Here is a 24,210-nt window from a genome sequence, read left to right as displayed (position 1 = left end):
AAGTTGCTAAAAATCTTTGAAAACCACTCGATGATATGATCTCCAGGGGCCCTCCCATGGCTCTGTGATTCAGTTAGATTAAACAATGTTGTGATCAGATGTTTTTGTTTTAAAAATATTTCTCTTTTAGTAAACCGTAAAGCCATACAGATTAGTCAAGTTTGGACATGTGGTTGGATAAAGTCACCTGGAACATGATGTATGGTGAGAGCACTGGACTAGAAATCAGAATGCCTGGTCCTCATCCTTGCATTGCTTAGCCTTCATGTGAAAGTCAGAATGCTTCTGTTTGGCGGTGTCAGAAACCCACCCCTAATGAGGTTGAGCTTTAGGTATGGTTCCATTCAGAAGCTCAAATGATGTCCAAAAATTCATGCTTTCTCTATCTCTTGGCTCTGCTTCCTCTGCACTGGTCCTATTCTCAGACAGGCTCTCATGGCCTTCAGCAGCTCCAAGCTGACATCCTCATAGATCCCAATTCAGAGAAAAGAGAATGCTCCTTCCCCCAGGGGTCCAGCAAAAAGTCATGGGGTTATCTGATTGAACCGATTTCGATCATGTGTCCACTCTGAACCAATTACCCTGAAGGGGCAGGGTGGGGGGAGGTGGCCCTGATCGTTGTGGATTTCAATGACAAGCCAAGTCTAGATCATAAGTCCGCCCTGGAACTTGGGTGGGAGGCCGGTGCCACCTAAACCATGTGGCCTAAGTTGAGATCCCCAAGAAAAATTAGGGTGCTGTTACCACAGGATTGGAGAATGGATGCTGGATAGACAAAGCAATCTAGTAGAAACAAAAACAAAACAGTTTCTAAACTCAGTTTCTCTACCTTCCTTGAGGGGACCACTGTTGTGAGGGTCCAGTGAGAGGAGGATGTAGACAACAGGGAGGACTGGTACCTGTCCTGAGATGGATGCAGCCTGGAGGCATGTTGCCGTGCAAACTTGGCTGGCAGGCGATACCTGGTTGAACAGAAGCATACGGTATTTAATGAACACAACAGGCTTCACAAAATGTGAGCTCTTGGCCCTCATGAGGCTGGTCACCAATGAAGGGCTGGCAGAAAGACTCTTCCTGACTAATCACATTCTGATCGGCTTGGTTGACACTGCCCTGCTCATCCCAGAGGCAAATGTGCCCATTTGCTCAGGGAAATGCAACCAGGGAGGCTTTTTCTGCCTCTCGCTCTCCTGTGATCTTGTCTTTCAGAGGCCAGCGGGGATCAGACTTGGAATTGCTGACATTGTCAGCCCCAGGACAAAATTTGTGAGGCTCAGCCAGATCTATTTATGCCAAATTTGATAATGTCATTGGGTTATTCTCACTTGGAATTGCCGATGGTTTGTTATAATTGTTGTTTAATCCTCCGTGTAGGTGATTTGGAAGATACTGATTGATGAATGCTCATCGCTTTCTAGTTTCTGAGGCAGAAAAAGGAAAAACAAGTTTTCCCTTTATTCAGGAGGAAAAAGCTTGGAAGGGGGAATGCAGCCTTCTCCTTTTTTCCTGCCTTTTGAGATTTCACTTGGGGAAAAATCCCCTCCTCGAAGCCTTCCCATATGTCCCCATTAGGAGGGAATAGCCCCCTCATCTATGTGTCCTTGACATTGACTTAGCAAGAGCCACCATGTTTCCCAGCTTCCACTCTGCCTCACTCTCCATCCACTCTCCCCATGACAGCCAGAGTGACCTTACAAACACAGATTAGCTTAGACCATAACCTCACCCTGTTCATAACCCTTCAGTGGCCTTTCTTCACACTCAGATAAAACCTGAGCTTTGGGGAAATTCCTGGCGGTCCAGTGGTTAGGACTCTGAGCTTCCACTGGAGCATGGGGCACGGGTTTGATTCCCCGGTTAGGGAACTAAGATCTCGCATGCCACACAGCACAGCCAAGAAAATAAAAAATAAAATAAAATAAAACCTGAGCTTTTTAAAAATTGAAGTCTAGTTGATTTACAATGTTGTGGCAATCTCTGCTGTGCAGCAAAGTGACTCAGTTATACACGTATAGACATTCTTTTTTTATATTCTTTTCCATTATGGTTTATCACAGGATATTGGGTATAGTTCCCTGTGCTATACGGTAGGACCTTGTTGTTTATCCCTTCTAAATGTAATCGTTTGCATCTACCAACCCCAAACTCCAGTCCATCCCTCTCCCTCCTGCCCCCTTGGCAACCACAAGTCTGTTCTCTATATCTATGAGTCTGTTTCTGTTTTGTAGATAGGTTCATTTATGCCACATTTTAGATTCCACATATAAGTGATATCATTTGGTATTTGTTTTTCTCTTTCTGACTTACTTCACTTAGCATGATAATCTCTAGTTGCATCCATGTTGCTGCAAATGACGTTATTTCATTCTTTTTTTATGGCTGAGTAGTATTCCATTGTATATAAATACCACATCTTCTTTATCCATTCATCCATCAGTGGACATTTAGGTTGTTTCCGTGTTTTGGCTATTGTGAATAGTGCTGCTATGAACATAGGGGTGCGTGTATCTTTGAATTATAAAAACCTGAGCTTTTGTCCTGGGCCCTCCTCTCTGACCCAGTCTTGTGCCATAATCCATTTTGACTCATTATACTCCAGATATAATATCCCTAATTTTAGTCTTAAAGATGCCACATGCTTCTAAATGCATGGCCTTCATACATGCTCTCCTCTCATTCTGGAAAGCTGTTCCCACATTCTTCATACAGCAGGTTCCTTCTTATCATTCTCAGAAAGATAACCCCAAACCCTGCTGACATGAGCCTCTTTTATCAATAGTTTCTTTCCTACCACTCTGCATTTCCTGTTTCCTTTAAATACATCACATTTGCAACTGCATATTTATTTATTATCAGTCTCCCCATTAGACAGAGAGCTTCATGAGGGCAAGACCTGTTCTATTTTTCTTTTGTGTTTACTGCTATATCCCCTGCACCTGGCACTTAGCCTGTGCATAATACATTTTTGTTGCCCAAATTATTAGAGATTTAGGGTTCTCTCTTAGTGTAGGCAGGACTTCCTTCTGTGTTCTTCCTTCTGGCTGCTGCTGATTTTTTCTTCCAAGAGGGGATTAGGGATTGTGTCACACTTACTGCTATCTCCCTCAAGCCACTTACCTGGTGTTTGGCTCACAGTGGGAGCCCGGTGGGGATTGCTGAATGAATTCACATTACCTGTGCTCTTCCCCGACCCCCTCAACTGCATAGCCAGCAACTCTTGGATGTGGCAAAGATAGCAACCTACAGGATGAAACTTCAGAGTTACCAAGCCACTGCAAAATGTAAAACTCTCTCTTCCACCGGTGAGTTGTGGATCCTGAGATTCTGGCACAACAGAGCCAGGACAAGCTCTAAGAATCATTGTCCAAGAGACAGCACACCTAGATGAGGTAGTGCTTGAACTGAGCCTAGTGATCTCCTTCAGGGGCAGGGATGAGTCGGTGGGGGGGGGAGGGTGGGGAATGCAGCAACAGCCCTTGAGCCCCTAGGCTCTCACTTCAACAGAATTCATTAAGCAAATAGTGATTGTGTTAGAGTCTGTGGGGCCTCAGACAAGAACAAGACACAGCCCCTGAGCTCAGGAGGCTCAGATTTTAGTAGAACAGATACATGACTTACGCCTTTCTAGCTGTATGACCTTGGACCCATTACTTAACTTTTTCAAAGCCTCAGTTTCCTCATCTGTAGGACGGGGTAATAAATGTACCAACCACATTGGTGATAATTCAGTGAGTTGATGCACGGAAAGTGCTTAGGACAGGGCTGGGCTTAGTAAGGGTTGGCAGTAAGTATTATTATTTGCTATTCTGAGGCAGGGATGGGAGTCACTTGCAGCCCTCTAGTGTTAACCTCCTGTTTACCATTGTCTCTAGGCAGAGCTGCCCTCTGGTGGTAATTGTGCAGCATGACCATCTGTCCTGGGACCTTGCCTATTCTGCCTTGCTCTTGAAGCCAGTCATGGTTCTCAGCCTGGGACCATTTAGGCATATATGTGAGGAAACTATCATATAAACCTTTACTAAGCAGTTCTAATTGAAGATATTCTCAGGAGTAAGGGTCCTGGGGCTGGAAATATCTCAAGCTTGGGCAAGCGGGTGGGTGATAGCAGAAAGAGGTGGTGCTGGTTGGGCTCCCTGTCAGTTTTGAGCAGGACAGAAGCAGAGGTGGGAGGAGTCGACATTTGGTAAAAAGAAGAACCAGGATTCAAAGAAGTTTGCCAGGCAGGGTTGATGGTATCCTGGCTCTGCAGCTACAGACCTGGGGTGGAGACTTGTTCTGACCATTTAGTAGCTTAACGACCTTGGGCAAGTCACTTGACCTCTCTGAGTGCATTTTCATGGAATGGAAATAGCAGCGATATTACCCCTGATATTTGTAGAAAGCATCTAATGGGATAATGCCTGGGAAAAACCCTCTATGAACTATAAAAATATTACTGTAATCCATCAGTTCTAAGATGGGCTTTTTAAACATTCCCTATTTCTGAAATTGGAAGGAATTACAATCTGTGGTGTAACATAATTTAATTGGTGGCTTTTAGTTTTGCTTGGTGGTTCATAAAAACTGTGTGTATTGCAATCAGGGGCATCTCATGAACAGATATGATGAGATGGTAGTTGAAACAGTAGTCATTGTCTTTTCCTCCCCCACTGCTACCCTTGCCCAGGAGCTTTCAGAGAATAGAAGTGACACCTTTTTGTGTGTGCCCCCTCAGAGCCCGGCATAGTGTCTGGCACAAATCAGCACTCAATTAATGCTTTACACTCTGATAAGGGCAAGTGGCCAGCTCAAATGTTCGACCAGAAGGGCTTTTGACAAGCCAAATACAACCTTCTCACCTTCCAATTAACTTGGCGATTGAGGAGTGGACCTTTGCGTGTTTTGTTTTTCTGGCCACCTAGCATCCATCAGCCGTATTGCTGAGGGCTGCTGTGGTCCACCCTCACCCATTTAAATGAAATACAGAGGGAACGCCTCCTTACCACCTTCTCATGTCCCTGACCCCCGACCTCCCCCGTCCCCCTCCACCCCTTGCCTAATATAATTAGCATAGCACATCACTCTGGCCTCAGTGATTGGTCCAGGGATGAACATATGACCCAATCAGAACCTTTGAGATACAATGAGACTTTTGTCGGTGTAGCTGCTGTCTGTGCCTCTACCATAGCCCCCTGGCATCTGCCATTTCCATGAACGCTGGCTGAACTTCCAACTGCCAGTCCTCGGGACTCTGCCTGAGCGCTCTCTCAGGCTGCTGGAGCCCACTGTGCTCATGCATGCAGCAGGCCCAAGTACCAGAGTCAGTTTTACCAAGGAGCTGCCAGGGCTGGGATTCGGGTGAGGAGAGTGGCATGCCTCATGTGTAAAATGTAAGGAGTCTTAGGCCCAGCCCTGGAGCAGCCCTCAACCAATGGCTGATGGGAGCTGGTAGATAAATGCTGCAATTCCCTTTTGGATGCATGCTCTACCCTGCTTCTCACAGCTCCTCAGTAAGATTAGGCTCTGGACGCCTGCAGAGATAACTAGCTCAGTAACACATCCTTTATTGACTTTTTTCCTTCCCTGGCTCACTTTCTCATTCCCCTACCAGCATTTCCTGTGATCACTTCCTAATAAATGACTCGTATTCAAATCCTTGTCTCGGGGTCTGCTTCTGGGGGAACCCAAACCAAGACCCTTGTTGGCTATGGTTAAGGGATGATGCAGCTCTAGGAGATGCCGCAGCAGCTGTCTTGCCAGCCATGGGGGGCAGACCCTCCAAGAATGGAGCCGACATGGAGGTGAGCAGAACCGAGATGGCAAGTGAGGTGATTTTTTTTTTTTTTACATCTTTTCTGGAGTACAATTGCTTTACAATATTGTGTTAGTCTCTGCTGTACAACAAAGTGAATCAGCTATATGTATACATATATCCCCATCTCCCCTCCCTCTTGAGCCTCCCTCCCACCCCCTCATCCCACCCCTCTAGGTGGTCACAAAGCACCGAGCTGATCTCCCTGTGCTATACGGCTGCTTCCCACTAGCCATCCATTTTACATTTGGTAGTGTATATATGTCAATGCTACTCAAGTGAGGTGATTTTAATGAAGTTTTGCTATTAGGATCACACACCACAGTTCAGACACTTTATGAAATTCCCCATGAGATCTCTCTGTGAGCCGGTATTTCGTCTCCTACAGCCAGCCGCCTCCTCTCTTCTCTCTCTGCCTTCTCCAAAAATTCTATTGTCCAGAAGGATTCTTCTCCGTCTCTCAGCTTTTGCACCCACTCAACAAAATGAGTCTCCTTTGAGATTTACCATTCTGGAAGTTGTTCAGATGTGGGAGGGAATTGTCAAGAAAAAGTAAAAAGGAGTACGTGAACGTTGGTAGGATGGGACATGGTGTGTGTGTGTGGTATGTGCACATGTGTGTACTCTTCTTGTGTTTGTGCACATGGGTTTGTGCTTCTTGGCAGGATTCATCTCACAGGCTCCAAAGTCAGGAGTTACGGAACAGATTTGTCTACTGGGAAATCACGTGAGAACCCCAAACCGGGGGCTCCCCACCATCTCTTCCTGTCTCTTAGGAACCTTTTGTTTCTCTCATCTCTGCTGTTCTCAATTTTCTGTACCTCTCTCCTCCTCTCTGCCTTCTTCCTCTGTTCTTCAGAGGACTATCGATCCACACGACCTAATAGACTGACCCCAGTTCAAATTCTCCACGGAGAATCTGACAGGCTCTGCTCAACTGCCAATAGATAGCTTCCCTTGGACCAGGTCCCACCTCCTGTCCAATCAGCTGTACCCTTGGTGCTGGGGGCGAGGCCTTGGGGGTGGGTGGCCAATGAAATATCCCCAATAGCTCCACCCCTTTTAGGTGCCTGCTTCCTGAGCCTCAGGACAGTATCTGGGAGGGAAGACAATGATAATAAGAGTCAGTAGAGACTGAGTACTTCTTTAAGTCAGGCACGGGACACACATTACCTCTTTTATAATGAAATTTTATCAGAGTATAACAAGTGCACGAATATAAAGTGTACAGCTCAATACGTGTATTATTTCTTGCAATTCTTATAGCAACTCCATGATTACGGGTGTGATGATTATTATCTTTAATGTACAGGTATGAAAACAAGCTCAGCAAAGTCCATTCACTCGCCTAGAGAGTGGATCTGGGATTTGAACCTAGGCAGTACAACTCTAAAATCGGAGTGCATGACCACTACTGTACACTGCTTGTGTCACCAAGTCACCTCCGGGGATAAGCATGACCTGTGGTCCCGGGCAGTGACAGGGAGACAAACAGGTGACATTCATTTACAAAGTGTGTCAGGTGCTGGGTGGAAGAACTGCAGCCCAGCTTTCTCCTCTTGGCCATCCTTCCCACTCTCCCCCTCGTGGCCACTTGGTACCTTCCTCTGCTTTTCCGGGCAGCACAGCCGCAGCTGGAGACAGCCTCCGGGAACCACCAAGAGGCTTTATGATGTGCAGATGGCGTTTCCGCCGACCCCTCTCTTTTCATGTCGGTGGCCTCTGGGAGCTGGGCCAGCCCAGATGTCCCTGATCTTGAGAAAGTCTCCCATGGCAAGACTGGCATAAGATGCCAGCGATGGGGGCCTCAGGCCAGCTCTGGCTGGGATCCTCTGGTGAGGGGCCTTGGCTGGATGCTTGTGAGGCAGACGATTCTGTGTCATTTGTGTCCAGCCCTGTGGATTAGGATGGTGCATCTGCAGAGCCAGGAATATCACTTCTGAGGCTACAGACAAACAGAGACACTGCACAGCTAGCTTTTCAAAGGGACTCTAGATTGATCTCTTTTTTCCATGCATGTTGTTTTATCTGACTCTCAAGCTATCTATGGGCACAGACTGCCTTTCCCATCAGAGGAGGTGCCCTCCTGTGACAGGAACAATCTCGTCCCCATCAGTGATAGACTAGGCCAAGATTAGGAGCCATGTGTCTCCTCAATCAGACTTGGAGTTCTACAGTCCAGGGATAAATATGTCTCTGCCATCGGGGAAAATGAGAGTCTGCTATCTGCTTTCAGACTAGGAGTTCCCCAAGTCAGGAAAATGTGACTCTCCCATCAGATTGGGAGTTTTCAAGGTAGAGAACTATGTATTTGTCTCTTCCATTAGGCTGAAAACTCCCCAGGGATGAAGTGAGTGTCTTCCGCGTCGGACCAGGAGCTCCCTGAGAGTGGGGTGATGGCATCTCTTCATCTCTCTCTTCCAAGAGTGTTCAGACAAGGATCTGTCTGCAAAGGATGTCTAGCATAGGAGAAATGTCTGCAGACAATCCTAGGGGGCAGGCAGCTTTCATCCTGGACTCTGCAGGCCTGCCCTTAGCCAACCACCTGGGAAGGGTGGGACAGCGTCAGCCAAAGTGGGTGCTGGAGATACATGGAGAAGACCAACTATGAGATTGATGGGCATCTGGCCAGTGTCTGTCTTGCAACCTGCTGGAGAACCTAGCTTTTGGCTCAGGGCTTGCTCCTTAACAGGAGCTCAGTGATGATGGCTGAATGATGAATGAATGAATGAATGAAGACCTGGTTTCTGCCCTTGAGATGCTCACCCTCTGCTAGGGAAGGAATGAAGCTCACTTTTCTTGCATACCTGTATGCATTGGACACAATTTCAGGCTCTTTAATGTATATTACCTTATTTAATCCTCAAAACCACCCTAGAGGAAAAGTTTTATTTCTCCACTTTACAGATGAAGAACTTGGGGCTCAGAGACCTGTCCAAGGTCTCACAGCTGGTAAATAAGGGAGTTGAGATTTGAACTGAGGTTCTTTGATTTCCAGACATAGGACCTCTTCGTGGAAAAATTACTGTCATTTAATTTTAGAGCTACCTAAGACAGGTGTGTATGAAGTGGCATGTGAAATGAGGGAGGGAAAGGCTTCAAAGAATGAGTGATATTGGATATGGGTTTTGAAGGATGAGTAGGAGTTCACCAGACAAAGAAGATGGGGAGGCATGATTAGAAAAGGAGAGATGTTTTGTCTACTTGGAAGACTCCCATATGGGGTTTTTGGGCAGCTGCCCCCTCCCTCACGTGCTCTTCTGTGGCCCTGCTTTTCCGGGAGCTGGACTTCCTCCCTCTCTTCGAGAGGACACACAGCCTGATCTCATCCTGGCACATCATTGCCGAGATGCCAGGAAGTCTGTGCTGTGAGCCTCCACCCTGGCGCCAGGGCCAGCTGGGCTTCTAGGAAGAAGGAAGGGTGGTTGGGGGCCAGCTGTGATGAGAAATTTCCTCTTGGGCCCTCTGAAAAGGACAGGGCAGTGGAGGAGGAACTGGGACCCAAGTCCTGCATCTGGTCAGAGGGAGGAGGTAAAGAAAGATGGGGATGGGCGAGTTGTCCCCCAGACCTGTGACCAGTGGCCCTCTCTTTGTGGTTTAGAAAACAGAGAGCAGTTTATTGCATCCCCCTGTGAGTGTGGACATCCCTTAGATGTCTTTTCTGGAGACAGGCAGGTGTTACATTCTCCTGGGTGGGAGTGCAGAGTAGGTCTTCAATAGATTCTTGGTTGTTGATCAATGGTCAGACTTTGCGAATTCATCATTTTGCTAAAACTGGGTAGAATGAAGTGTAGCTCTTAGTTGAGTTCATCAGGGTCCAGTTAGAATCACAGCTTCAAGGAGGTCAGAAGGAAGGAGCAGAGACCCTCTAGGTCTGCAACTTTTAAATTATATGTGTGTTTTTATCAGCAGAACCTTAAAACAAGTCTGGAGATTTTACCTGAAGCCTAATGTGTTTAACAGATAAAAGCAGAGAAGCAGGGACCCAGAGGACTGACCGCTCAGCTTTCTCTTGACCCCACCTTGGCCCCCTGAGGAATGTTCATGGAACCCAAATCTTCCCAGCACCTGAATGTCTCTGGTGAACTCCAACTCTCAGATTTTACTAGGATAACCGAGGCACTGAGAGAGGAATGATTTGTCTGAAGTTGCATCAGTAGTGGGTATGCGGGGTGATATCTCCCAAATTCCTGGGCTGAAAGTCAGTGTGGATGGGGGTGTCTCTTCAGTTGTACTACTGGCTGTGGTGCCAGCTCCTCCAGGCTCCCCATCCAGGCCAGTGGAGCACCCATCACCAAGGCTTTGGTCTCTGGGCACTGCTACCCAACAGGATAAGAGAAACTCTGCCTATGAGGGTAGGCCCTGTCCCTTCTGCAGGAGGGCCAGCTGAGGTCCCAAGAGGGCCAGCCTCTGGATTACGTGGATGTCAGCCCGGGTGTTAATGCAGCACTGGGTCAGAGTTGCCTTTGTTTCTGTTCCTCCAGATCTTCACTTGTCCCAGGTTCAGTCGGCCAATGGAGACCCTCCCAAGGGCCCTGGCAGACAGCCATCTGCCCAGGCTTCACCCAGCCAGGAGCTGTGAGAAGCAGGTTCTGATATGGAAGCTGCCAGGGCGTTACTAACGGGCTGTCGGTTGCAATTAGGGCAGCGGCCTTTCATCTCCCTGCCACTCCCCTCCTGCTCAGGACAGCCTCGCATCAGCTTCCCATCCTGTCCTGACTCTGTCTGGCCGGTGTCAGGCGCCCCTCCTGAGGTGGGACACCAGAGGAGGGCCTGGGTGAGCAGCCCTAACTGAAAACCATTGCCAGGGCCTGGCTCTGGATCCAACTGTGGAGTCTCCCTGGGGGCGCAGGGCCCACCTCCAGCAGCCTTCCATCCATCCATCCCTCAGTCCCGCCTGGCATGGCCAGGCCCCTCTCTGAGCCTCGGCCTGGAAGGCTCCATCCACTCCAGTCAGGCCTGCCTGAGATTACCTAGGTGTTCTGGTGACTTCTGAGGGCCTCGCATGAAAGATAACGCCCAAATCAACAAATCTGCCATTGTGGCTTTGAAGAGACTGTTTCAATCACTTTATTTTGTCTTTATGTCAGGTTTGCCAGATGGCTTGGGTCTTTCTGAGGTCCTGTACCGAGGGGGCGCAGAGAGAACTGGTGCAGCTTCAAAGCTCCTTTTTAATCTTTAGCAACATCACAGCGGCTGGGAAACTGCCTCGGCTCCCTCAAGTCTCTCCCACAAAAGAGGCGCGGCCGAGGCTCTAATGAAAGCCAGATAAAGGGATGGCTGGAATCAGAAACAGAGGGAAAAGAGCAGTCGTTCGTCTTTCTTGTAGCTGTTTCAAAAGAAATTCTAAGACAAATTATGGCTTTGGGTGTTTTTCTAAAAGGACTGAAGCAAGGAGAGGAGCTGGGGGAGGATGCTTTGACCCCCTCAGCACCCTTCCCCTTGCATAAAAGGCAGAGGAGACTGAAAAAAGGCCGAAAGACAACAATAAACTTTCCGCGTGCGCGTGGGGATGAAAGCCTGGCTGGCATAATTATGGGCGAGGGTGCGCTGAGCGGGCGGGTGCCTTTACCTTGCCTCCAGCGCTGTTAATGATGAGGCCCCCTCCTCTTTCTTCTCTGGAAGGGATGTCTTTGGTTTTTGGGAATGGGGGCGGGGAGCTGTGCCACGTGGCTGACATTTGGCGCAGGCTGTGTTGTGCGACGCGTCGTTCCGTCACGTAAGGGTCCGAGCGCCCTCGCTGGCTGCCAACGCCCGTCATCCGTGAGAAGAAGGCCAAGGTGCCCACGGGTCAGCCTCCCTTCCCGCTCGCCCTTCTTTAAGGCTTCAAGGTCTGTCTCTCAGGACCTGGGGAGGGGTTTTCTGACCTGCAATTCTGCCCGCACATGCTCTCTCAGCCAGGGATCAGCCCTGTTCTAGGGCAGGGGTCCCCAACCCCCGGGCTGCGAACCAGTAGCGGTCCTCGGCCTGTTAGGGACCTAGGAAGTGGGCCGCACAGCAGGAGGTGAGCGGCGGGGTAGCAAGCGAAGCTTCATCTGCGCTCCCCATCGCTCCCCATCGCTTGCATTGCCGCCTGGACCCCTGCCCCCGACCACCACGTGGAAAAATTGTCTTCCAGGAAACCCGTCCCAGGTGCCAAAAAGGTTGGGGACCGCTGTTCTAGGGGACTCAGAGGGGTGGGGGAGCCTACAGACGTCCTTCCATGGCACGTGCTGTCTTAAATGCCCACCATCAGCCAAAAGGCCAGGCCTGTCCTGTGCCGCCGCCGTGTTCTCCAGCAGGGGTGGTGCACCGGACTACACTCAGCTCCTGCCTCCCCTCCCATTTCCCCAGGGGTCATCTTAGTCCCTGTGGATGGTTGGTCAGTTCCTTGGCAAGGACTTGAGGGAATGGGACAGCTAAGATTTGATAGGTGGGGAAGGAAAGAGGCAGAAAACTGGACTATGTAAGGGGGCTTCCAGAGGAGGGGCCGGGTGGACATTTGGGGGATGCTGCAGCGTCCTTGTGAGGGCATCACTGGCTTTGAAGGTTGGTGAAGGCCGACAGACTCACTGGCCCCCCAGAGTGCCAGGCCTAAAAGGGCCCTCACTGTACAGGTGGCAGACTGAGGTCCTGGGAGGGGAAGGGCTTAATCAAGGTCACATGGCAGGTTAGGGACAAGCAAGCCCTCAAGTCCATGTTCCACAGGAGGACTCAGATATTCTGCGAGAATGGGGGACTTGTGTGACGTGGGGTCAGAAGGGAGTTCAGATCCTGATGAGAGAGTTGGACAGGGTCTGGCACATTCCCTCCACACTGTCCCTCCGCCTTCTCCCTTTGCCACGTTGCAGGGCTCGGTGGCCATGGGCTTTGGCCTCTGGAGCCTTGGCCGAGAGGTGATCCTGGGGCTCCCTGAGCATCAGGTCCATGGTCCAGGGTGCAGTCAAGTGAGGGACATCCCCCCCGTGGGCGTGTCTTTACTCACTTCTCCTCTGGAGGCTCTTGCAGTGCATCTGAGATTTGAGGAGAATTGAAACTAAAGAAAAGTAGCCGCCCAACGTTTACCTGCTGGTGTTAAAAGGTCTTCCTTTTTCCCCATCTTGTTCTCAGCCCCAGCGAGGGGAGAGTTAGATGTGTTGACAGGTGGACGAGGGAGGGGGTAATCCCATCTCTTTCTTTTACTTTCTGCCGTTGCTCTTTCCCTGTGTGTCTCCCACTTTGTCTGTTTGTCTGTCTGCCTGTCTCTTCCCCATCCCTCTCCCATGATGTCCGTGGGGCTCTGGTTTTTGTTCTTGGCACTGGGGCCTCTGTAGCCTCCTGTGTCCCCATAGCCTCCCAGTAATTCTGGTGCCTCATCTCCCTGCTGCACCTGTTGCTGAGTGAGGAACTCGGGGTGCTGAGAGGTGGAGAACCCCTGGATACTGAGGGGTGCAGGCTCGCTGGAAGGGGGGAGGGGTGGTGCTGTGGCAAGGGCTGGGATGTCACATTGCTCTTCCTCCCTTGGGGCAGAGCCAGGCAGAGGTGGCCTACCAGGCCCCTGGGCTATTTTAATGAAGGAGAATTTGGGCAGGTTAGAGGTTCTAACTGTGTGGGGGTGGATTTCTCCTGCTCTCCTGTGTGTATGGTGCACACCCGACACCACCAAGCTCCCCTTGTGGACAGTAATGCACATTGGGGCATCACAGGCTCTGGGACCACATTCCTGAAGTTTGAATCCTGGCTCCTCAACTTCTTAACTGGGGGGCCTTGGGAAAATGACTTACCCTTTTTGTGCCTCACTTTTCTTATCTGTAAAATGGGACTAATAATTGTACTTAGCTCATAGGGTTGTTATGAAGAATAAATGACTTACGACATGTGAAGTGCTTAGAATAGTGCCTGCACGCTGGTACTCAACAAATCTGAACTACCGTTGTTGTTGTCCCCATCTAGATCGCTTCAGCCATCATTGTCAGCAACAACCAAGTTGACAATCCACGCTGTGAACCAGTTCTCCTGCTTGGGTGATGTTGGGGTACTGGGGTAAGTCGACTGTCTTTTTTCTCTCTCTCCTTGTCTTCTGACAACAGGCCCTCTTTCCTGGGGGCCTATTCCGTGTAGTTCTAAAGGGGGTGTGGCACCTGCTGGGCCCATGTGACACAGGCCTGACCAATCAGAGAATCTTACTCCTCAGGCCACAGTGATTGACTGGCTTAAGGGGGGTCATAGGACCCAAACCAGGCCAGAGTCCTCCCCAGAATTTTGCTGCCAGAATTGTCATGAACGATGGTTTTCCATCTTCTGAGACCCAAGTTCTAAGGATGCTGTAAGCTGGAATCCCTAGAAACCACCTTCTCCAGCTGCATAAAGGAAGCTACAGTAGGAGGAAATGAGGCCATCAGGTCAAGGAAAGTAGAAACAACACATGAAGAGGGGGAGAGAGAATGAAACCCTGAATCCAGCTGTGTAGGTATCCCCGTTTTGCGTGTGTGTAAACAGCTGAGCCAATTGCTGTTTGTACTTAAAGCGTTTGACTTGGGTTTCTTGCAATTGAAAGAGTCCTGATCAATGGCAAGGCTGGCTTGATTGCCTAGGAGGCCTGATCTCATGCTCACGATACTGTCACTCACAGGAACTCATAGCTTCCTCAACAGAGAAGCTACACCAGGAGACAAACGCTGAGGAGGACCAGATGATGAAGGGCTGGGAGTCAGAAGCAAGAGTGGCTGGGCTGGAGAATTGGAGTTGGCATGGATTCAGCAGACTATGAACCCTCCTGATGGGCTTGATTTCAGGGTCTCAGAGAAACGAAGAGGGGAACAGGTGAGCATTCCAAGGGAAGGGCAATGCATGAGCTAGAGGCTCAGAGGAGAGAAAACATAGGTTAGAAGAACAGCAGCTAGTTTGGTTTGGATGAAATGTCAGGTAAGTGGGGAAAGGAAACCTGGAGGCAATGAGGCTGGAGAGTTTTGTTGGGGTCAGAGCAGGGAAGGTCTTGAGTTTCAGGTCTAGGGCCTTGGATTTTTATGGGTTAGACAATAGAGAGCCATTGAAGTGTGTGTTTGTTTTTTTCTTTTGGAGTGAAGTGGAAAGATTCAGAGCTGTGTAGAGGACAGTTAAGATGGGGAGGAGGAAGTCAGGGAGTTGTCCAGAAGACCAGGTGAGAAATAATGGCCGTCTAGAGTTGGATGGTGGCCTAGAATGGATATGGATATCACGGGAATTTGTTGCTTTTATGTTCAGCAATCATTCTTGCTTCTTCCGGTAAGAATGTCCCCATTTTCCTTGGGGAAACCACTCCTCCTCCAGACTCAGTCTGTATAGTCTGGGTGGGACTGACCTCACACCCAGACCTAGGGCATGGATTGTGACCCTGGCCTAAGCTAACTCATATATCCATCCCGTGATCACAGGAAATGGTTCAAGTATGCCCATTGTCCCAATTTGGGACAATGAAGGTCACACCCACTATTTTTGTGAGTTAGGGAAAGGGAATTCTATTTTCCAGTAGACTTATGGCTGAGAGGAAGTGAGTCTGGAGCTTTGGGGGCCCGCATGAGGCAGAATGGCTCAAGTGGATGACCTTAAGGCAAGTTCCTCTCCATGCCTCAGTTTGCTCATCTAAAAAGTGGACACAATGATGTCTATCTTGTAAGGTTGAACTTTTCTATAAGTGCATGGCACATAGTTCATGCTCAATAAAGGCTTGCTTTGTTACTGTTATTATTTTTAAAATTATTTATTATTATTTCTCAAGGTATGGAAGCATGGAGGAGCATGAGGGGGTGTGTATTAATCAGTCTTCTTTCAGTTGAAAATACAAGAAAACCAAATCAGACTGGCTTAAAAAACCAAAGGAAGTTGTTGGCTCACATGAGAGTAAAGTCTAAAGGCGCTAATGAATTTCAGGCATGGCTTGATCCAGAGGCTCAAATAATATCACCAGGATACTGTCTATCTCTCCATCTTTTGGCTCTGTTTTCCATGGTATAGGTTCCATTCCAGGCATGCGCTGGAGCCAACTGTAAAACATTCAGGAATTTTGGGCAGTGTTGTTAAATCATTGGTAGCATGAAATTGGCCATGGTGGGAGTATTTATATCATGGAAACTGGCAAATGCTGCAAACCAGGGCTTTCTTTCCTTCTTCTTCTTTTTTCTTTGTGGGAGGAGAGCTAGTTCACAAGCACACAATGGCTCCATTCTCCAGAAGTCACTTCCTTTGTAGTGGCAAGAAGTCTGCCCACAACAACTGGTTGACATCCCAGCACCTATGCAACCCCAGTGGGAAGCAAGTACCTCTTTTCCAGGAGTCCCAGAAAATGTCCCAGGGTTGGGTCTCATTGGCCTGGCTTGGATCACATGCCCTTTTGTGAAATAGCAACTGAGGCCAGGGTGCCAGGGCACAGAGTGTACTGATTGGTACCTGTCCTTTCTGGAGCTGGGAGATGGGGTCAGCTCTCCCTCCCCCTGAACCACGTGGACTGAGAATGGGTGGGGATGGTTCCCTACCGTAACAAACAACCACAGAACCCGGTAGCCTGCAACAGGAAATGTTTATTGCTCGCATGTCTGTGGTTTGGCTGGAGGCTCTGCTTCAGGCTGGGCTTATCTGAGGCAGTTAGGTGGGATGCTTCTGTTCCCATTCTCTCTTCCTCTCCTCCTGGAACCAGCTGAGCAGCCCAGAATGTCCTTCTCGGGGTGACAGCAAAGTCACAAATGAGAAACAGTGATGCCCTCATAAGGCCTAGGCTCGGACTGGACACACCATCAGTTCTGCCTCATTTCATTGCCCAGAGCAAGTCACAGGACTCTGCCCAGATTCCAGGGGTGGGAATATACACTTTGCTTCTTTAATGAGATAAACTATGAAGTCCGAAGGCGAAGGGTTTAGATGTGGAGAGGGGAGAAGAATTGGGACCATGGAAGCAAATCAGCACCTTCCCTAAAGAAAAGCAGGGCACATTCAGTAGCAGAAAGAGAATGGTTACTGAGTGGGTATAAACAGTAGATGTCCACTGAGGGTGCTGGGAGGGAGGGGGACGGATGTGGCTATGCTGGGTGTGTGGGTAGTGGGGAAGGAGGGCCTGCAGGAGAAGAGGCTGGAGTATAATGTAAGGACTGGAAAAAGGCCTCCTGCCTCTGTGACACCACCGTGTGACCCAGATGACCATTCTTGGTCTTCAGACTCAGAGGAGCTGTCTTCATTTTCGTTTCCCTAGGAGCAGATCCTGAGCAAGGGTTTGGGTGCAAGTTAATTTATCTGGGAGGTAATGCCAAGAAACACTGATAGGGGAGCCATGCTGTGCTAGTAAACTGGCTCTCTGGAAAAAACAAAACAAAACCCTGATTTCTAGTGTCTGCCAGTTTTCATGGTGTAAATGTTTCCACCATGGATGATTTCAAGCTACTGGCATGATGTACCTGAATGAGGAGCTGGGAAGAGATGGGAGAAGGGGTTCTCATGGGCTGGTCTGAGCTGGCTTCAGCACACTTCTGTAAGTGAGGCAGGGAAGGAAGGTGGCCAGAAGCCAGCTTCCAAGGCGAGCCCCTAGAGCTCAGTGCCACTGGGACGGCTGGAAATGGCGTGAAGCACAGCCCTCTGTGTTACCTCATGGGGAGAGGGGCTGGGGTAACCACCCACCAACTCCCTGTCCATTGTTCGTGGGGGCTATTCCCTAGGGGATGGTAATTCGCTGGCACTTCTGGCCGGGGCTCTGGTTGCACAGGGGCTGGAAGTTGCCAGTTGGGCCACAGAGGATGTGGAAGTGGTAAGGTCTGCTATGGGGGCCACTGGAGAATTGCCAGCAAAGAATGCAGCATCCTGTTTTTCTTAAGCTACTCTTAACTTTACAATGACTAGGTGAGCTACACTTCCACGGTCATAAAATAGAGGTTTTCCTCTTTGCAAAGCTAATTGACCGCTGAAGGATCTAATTTGGCCTCATTAGCAAGATAACTGCTTTGTGCCTCGGTTTCCTCATCTGTAGAATGGAAATATTAACTACCTCGTAAGATTTCTACGAGGGCTAAATGAGATAATACAACCTCTTTAGCATATGTACTCTTTAACATATGGTCCTTAGACAGGTGCCAGTTACTGGTGCATGGGGAGGTAAGTATAGCATTAAGAATAAGCATTGAGAGGGGCTTCCCTGGTGGCGCAGTGGTTGAGAATCTGCCTGCCAATGCAGGGGACACGGGTTCGAGCCCTGGTCTGGGAAGATCCCACATGCCGCGGAGCAACTAGGCCCGTGAGCCACAACTACTGAGCCTGCGTGTCTGGAGCCTGTGCTCCGCAACGGGAGAGGCCGCGACAGTGAGAGGCCCACGCACCGCGATGAAGAGTGGCCCCCGCTTGCCGCAACTAGAGAAAGCCCTCGCACAGAAACGAAGACCCAACACAGCCAAAAATAAATAAATAAATGTAAAAAAAAAAAAAAAAAAAAATAAGCATCGAGAAACTTTGCTAACAATTTGCCAGAGTAATTGTATATCTGTTAACTCTAACAGTTAAAAACCTTGAATTTTGCATTTTTATTAAAAAAATTTCACTTTTCTAAAAAAAAAAAAAAAAGAATGAAGCATCCAACATGCCAGCCTCCAGGGTCCCCTCACCAGCTTCCGGACCCCGTTCTCCCACAGTATACTACTCCTTCGTTGAAAGAAACATTCCCTGCTTCCCTCGAGCAAGAAATGGAGTAAACATCTTTAACATATTCAATGAAACCATTTTATTGTTCTCTGGATGTGGAGGTGTTTCTCTGGAATATTTTCAGATGTGTCCCTTCTCTGGGCTTCTGTCTGGCCCTTGATGGGGTGGAAATGGGGTCAATTATATTTATTTCTTGCTTTTTCTTATGCCCTCTTATATTTCCTTCTTGCAGTTGGGGAGTCTGGAGAAAATGCTCTCTGTAGTTTATTTTTTTAAATAGCAAAAATCCATTCATTTATTGGGCACTCACTCGTTTTGGTGATTTGCTGCCTGCAGCAGACATGGTGGATGCCCTGCTACTCACAGCTCCCACTTCTGGCTTCTCACCACAAAGAACTGTGCAACTATCTGAGCTCATTCTCTGAATGCCAGAGGGAGACTGGCCCCACATGGGACAGGCCCAAAGTGTCCCAGGAGCAGCCTTAGTGGAGGACAGCCTTAGTGGAGGATTCAAATGGTGGATGAATCTCTCAGCTTCATTACGCCTTGGGTGGGACACCCCTCAGGCAGGTCCCAGGGGTCTTGTCGGGATGGAACCCATTTCGCCCACAGCAGTCACCTGCTCAGTAACCCATCTCGTATTGGCTGGCTTCTCCTCTTGCCTCACTTCCCCACGTCCCTACTGGGGCTTCCTGGGACCACTTCCCTGATAAGCTGCTTATAGTAATTTTCTTGTCTCAGGCTCTGCTTCGGGGGAACCCATCCTGGGACACAGTGTGTCACCCCTCTTGGCTTCTGAACGAGACTGATCTGATGGGGTGGGAGTTGTGTCTGATGGTGCTTTTTGATTCCCCCCCAGGGCTTGGCACAGTGTGAGGGACTCACCAGGGTTTCAACTTCAAAATCCAGATCCAAGGAGGCACCAGCTAAAGGCTGAAGGGCAGACAGGGACGATGAGGTCTACAGGTGCTGCGTCCTCTTAAATCTGCATGCCCAGGCCCTTGTCTCCTGAGCTCCAGACCCAGGCATCCGACCAGATGCCTCCACCTGGGCGGAAGCTCAAAATGTAATTTATCACCCCTCCCCCACCTCCCCGCCCAGCATGCCTCCTCTCAGGCAACGAAGGCAGACACTGACGCCATCCCCTCTCGCCCTCGGTCCCACAGGGTCTTGTTTTGGTACTCTGTGCATCCTTCCCAAAGCGCTCCACTTCTCCCCACCTCCCCTGACACCTCTCTGGCCCCTGCCAGCATCACCTCTCATCTCCAGTCTTGTGACCCTGCAATCCCTCCTTCTGAAGCAACCTTGGCCGCATTGCTCCCCACTGAAAGGCCTCGGTTGCGGCTCCCCATCTCCGTGAAGAGGAAACTCACACTCCTTGCTGTGGTCTAACAAGCTCCCCCCCACCCCCGTCCCAGGAGCTGGTCCCTGTCCAACCTCCAGGCCCCAGGCTCTCCCCTCCCCTTAACACCTGGAGGCCCACGCCCACGGGGCAGAAGTGCCTTCAGTTCCTTGGACTCACTTTCTTTCACCTGCTGGCCTAACGCTTGCTTTCTCTCTGCCCCCAACACTTCCTCCCACCTCCCCTGGCCAGCCTCGATTCATCCTTGAGGTTTAGCTTAAATGCCACTTCCATGGAGCGGGTGCCTGTGGATCCCTGGTCTGGATTACAGGAGCCTGTTTTCTCAGGAACCCCTGTGGTGATGTAATCCCCTGGATTATAACCTGTTGTTTAATCACGTTGCTCTCGTGCAAGGTGAACTCTCTTCGAACAGAGGCCGCATCTGATTTGTTCCTGGTCGTGTCCCTGGCCTTTGGGGATGTAGTAGTGTCTGGGGAGTGACTCAGGCAGTGGAAGGGTGACTTTTCTCCGGCATGGCCCAGAGGAGTGCATCCAGAGAGCTTGGCTTCAGGCTCTCCTGGAGGAGACAACTTTTGCTTGGCGGCCTTTGTGTTCCCCTGGACATCTTATTCAGGTCCTTAACGGGAAGACAGGGGCTCGAGGAACGGAGAGGAGGAGGGAGGGCAGGAGAAGAAAGGAGGCCCTAATCCGTGGCCCAGAAGAAATGAACATCTCCAAGTTTCCCACATCCCTCATCTAAGTAGGTCACACGGAAGAACTCAGAGTTCCTGTCAAAGTTTCAGGCAAAAACAATAACTTGGTTTTGACCTTGCTCTCTTCAAAAAGCAAGTTGCTGCTGAGCTGCAACATCAAAAAGAATAAATAATTGTTTTTCTTTTTTGTTGTTATGATATGGATCATCTGAGCGGTTAGTGGTAAGCAAGAGGCTTTGATTCGACTCTGGCTCCCCAGCGCTTCAGCCCCTCTTTATGTCAGCAGGCTCCTGTTTCCACCCCAGGACAGCAGAATCCCTTGATTAAATTCATATTTGTTTTAATCTTTCCCTGTGTCTGATCTCGAGCTCAAAGATGGTCAGGAAAAAAAGCTGGCTGCCCCGCTGCGGCCACGGGAAAGGCCCGTGTCAGGCCGCACGCTGTTTGTTCTGTCCGGAGCGATAAGGCAGCCAGCCCGCCGTGCCCTGCCGGGCCCCCTGTGCCAGCCCCAGTTCCCACACTGCTGGTGGCTGCCGGGATGGCCCACCGAGCTGCCAGGCCGCAGGTGAGGGCGAGGAGGGTGGGGGACCAGGCAGCTGGCAGCACCGGGCACGGTCTGCGATCGGACCCTCATGCTGGACTGGGAGTGCTAGAATTCTCCTTAAACATCTTAAAGCTGAAGACAGTGTGGATCTCAGGTGCGCCGAATGGAGTCTCAGTTCATAGCAGGCAACTACCATTTGTCTGTGTTTTACACCCCCTCCCCCGCACCCCGTCACTTTCATCCCTCCCCCCATTCTGCCAGCATGGAGGCAGCCTTCTCAGCGAGTTGCGTAAACATCCTGAATACATAATGTTGCTTTGTATGTGGATGTGTGCTTCTTTTTTTTTTTTAAATTGTGGTTAAATACACATAAAATTTACCTTTTTGGTGTACGTAATTTTAATATAGAGAGAAGTACTGTGTTCTGTACAGTGTAGCAGTCAAGAGTACAGGCTCTGGACTCAAACTGCCTGAGTTCAAAACCCCAGCTTTGTCTCTCACTAGCCGTTTGGTGGCTCAATGTCTCCATCTGTGAAATGGGATGGTATATTTGTTCCTACGTCATAGAACTATCTGGAAGATTAAATGAGGTAATACGAAGCACTCAGAACACTGCCTGGCATATGCTAAATGCTCAAAAAGTGTTAGTTATTTTCATTATTCTATTTCTCATTTTTTGGTTTTCTATCCCTCAGCCCAATATTGAGAACCACCCATATTGCTGTATGTATATCTGGTTCTTTGCTTTTAATTATATTCTACATTGTGTATTGTCTACATTTTACTTTTTGAGTCCCTGGAGATGGACCCCCAATTGGCAATGTAACAGTGAGCACCTCTTGCAGATCTGCAGGAGAATTTCTCCCTGCAGGAGTGGGGTCAATGCGTAGTAGGTCAGGGTTTGCAAATTTTCTTTCTTTCTTTTTTAAATTTATTTTTAAAAAATTTTATTTTATATTGGAGTATAGTTGATTAGCAATGTTGTGTTAGTTTCAAGTATACAGAAAAGTGATTCAGTTATACATATACTTGTATCTATTGGCAAATTTTCCATAAAGAGTGAGATAGTAGGTATTTTTGACTTTGTGGCCCATACAGCTCTGTTGCAATTACCCAACTCTGCCGTTGTAGCACTAAGGCAGCCATAGGCCATATGTAAGTGAATGTACATGGTTATGTCCTAATAAATATTTATTTACAAAGACAGGGTCTGGCCAGATTTGGCCTGCAAGTTTGTAGACCCCTGAACCAGGTCATGAGTAGACCTAATGTTGCTGAGTCCCTCCAGTTGCTCTCAGATTGGCTACACAGTCTGTTCTCCTGTCAGCAATGCCCATGAGTTCCTGTTCCCCCATGTCCTCCTAACAGAATTCTCCAAGTCATTGATTCAGAGGGCAAGGAGGAGGCAAGGGGGCCCATGCCTGTGCCCTCATCCTCTGGCTAAGACTTTCTTTCACCGTGGGGTTTGGGCTGTTTACATCTGTTGTTTGAGACCTTTCCCTATGAAATTTAAATTAATGTATATCTGGGACATTTGAACCGTTGTCACTACCATTTAGTGTGTGCCAGGTGCTATGCTAAGCACTTTACATGTATTAGCCCCCTTGGTAATCCCAACGACCCTGTGAAGTGGGTACCAGTGGAATTTTCTTTACCAGATGAGGGAACAAAGGCTCAGATAGGTGGAATGACTTGCCCAAGGTCATGTGGCTAAGACAAGGTAGAACCAGCACATGAAACCACATCTGTTTAAAGCCAAGTTGAATTCCACTCTCATCCCTTTCCCTGGGGGTGTGTGGGGAGGGCTGGGCCCAGCAGAGGAAGGTCCAGGAAGTTCAAATGGGGGCTCGTCCATGTAAAGTACTTAGCACAGCCCCTGGCACACAATAAATGGGAGGTAGGAGGGTGCAGAGCAGGAAGGGGAAGGAGCTGATAGGAAACTTGGAGGTGTCTCTGGCTAAGGGGCCTGCTCTGACAGTTCTGATACTCAAGCCCATGGTGGAACACTCCTCTGTGGAATCAGCAACCTGAGACCCAGGCCTGCGATGAGGGGAGGACTTGGACCAGAAAGGGCAGAGGCTCAGTCACATGTGCCGTGTTGAGGAGTGAGGGCTGTGTCTGGGCCACCTTGGATCCCCTCTGTGCTTAGTGCTGTGCCTGACATTTAATGGGGAGAAGCAAATAAGTTGCTTGAGCATGAACTAATTAAAAGCAATGTTTTCCAGCCATTTAAAAAAAGTAAATCTTTATTGACGTGTAATGTACATACAGGAAAATACACAAATCATCAGAGTATGATAAATTTTCACAAAGTGAGCATACCCATTAGCACCCAGATCAAGAAACAGAACTGCACCAGCACCCCAGAAACTCCTTTCATGTCCCCTCTCAGCCAGATACCTCCCACTCTCCTGGCTTCTAATAGCATAAGTTTTGCCTGGTTGTGAACTTGAACTTTCTATAAATGGAATCATCAGTGAGCAGTCTTTGGTGCTTGCTTGGTGTCTTTTACTCAACATTATGTTTGAGATTCATCCATTTTGTTGGTTGGGCATAGTTTTAGTTTGCTTATTTTCATTACTGAAGAATTGTATATATATGTGTGTGTGTGTGTGTATTTCCTCACTATATATGTGAGACTGTATACAATACTATATATACTATATATACATAGTCTCACATATATAAATAAATAAATTAGTAATTTAATTTAAATAAATAAATTCAATTGTGATATCTATCTATAGATAGATAGATAGATAGATAGAGATCACAATTAAATTTATCTGTTCCACTGTTGCTGGGAATTTAGGTTGTTTCCCTTTTTGGGGCTATTGTGCATAACGCTTTTATGAACATTCTTACATGGGTCTCTTGGTGGCCACATGCATGAATCTCTGTTTGGTGTATATGTAGGTGTATAATATTTGAGTCCTAGAGGAGCAAATGTTTAGCTCTAGTTAGATGCTGCCAAACAATTTATGTTCCCATCCCAGTGCGAGAGAGTTCCGTTTGCTCTAGACTGCATTAGGGTTGCAACCAGCTGAGTTTTCAGGTGTTCTGAATATCCTTAAGCTTCAATAGCCTGTGGGTTCAAATGAGGTCATCCTAACACATCTAGTGGGCTTTCCCTGACTGGCTAGCTCCTCCCTTCCCGCCTTCCTCCACAGAACCATAGATACTAAAACAGTGCATTTATCAATCACTC

General features: G+C 48.7%; 1 long non-coding RNA gene across 2 annotated transcripts in view; it reads left to right on the top strand.

Moving 5' to 3' along the window:
• LOC102997723 (uncharacterized) overlaps window positions 1–24,210 on the top strand; it is a 61,518-nt gene that overhangs the window by 9,864 nt on the left and 27,444 nt on the right. For both annotated transcript variants that reach the window (XR_449788.2, XR_009006110.1), the window contains exons 2-3: window positions 13,703–13,792; window positions 14,382–14,572. This is a non-coding gene — a long non-coding RNA (uncharacterized LOC102997723). The remainder of the gene's footprint in view (window positions 1–13,702; window positions 13,793–14,381; window positions 14,573–24,210) is intronic.

Source organism: Balaenoptera acutorostrata, chromosome 19, assembly GCF_949987535.1.
Source record: "Balaenoptera acutorostrata chromosome 19, mBalAcu1.1, whole genome shotgun sequence".
In the NCBI taxonomy this organism is placed as follows: domain Eukaryota; kingdom Metazoa; phylum Chordata; class Mammalia; order Artiodactyla; family Balaenopteridae; genus Balaenoptera; species Balaenoptera acutorostrata.
Note: the sequence above shows the minus strand (reverse complement) of the source record. Positions and strands in the feature narration are given on the sequence as shown.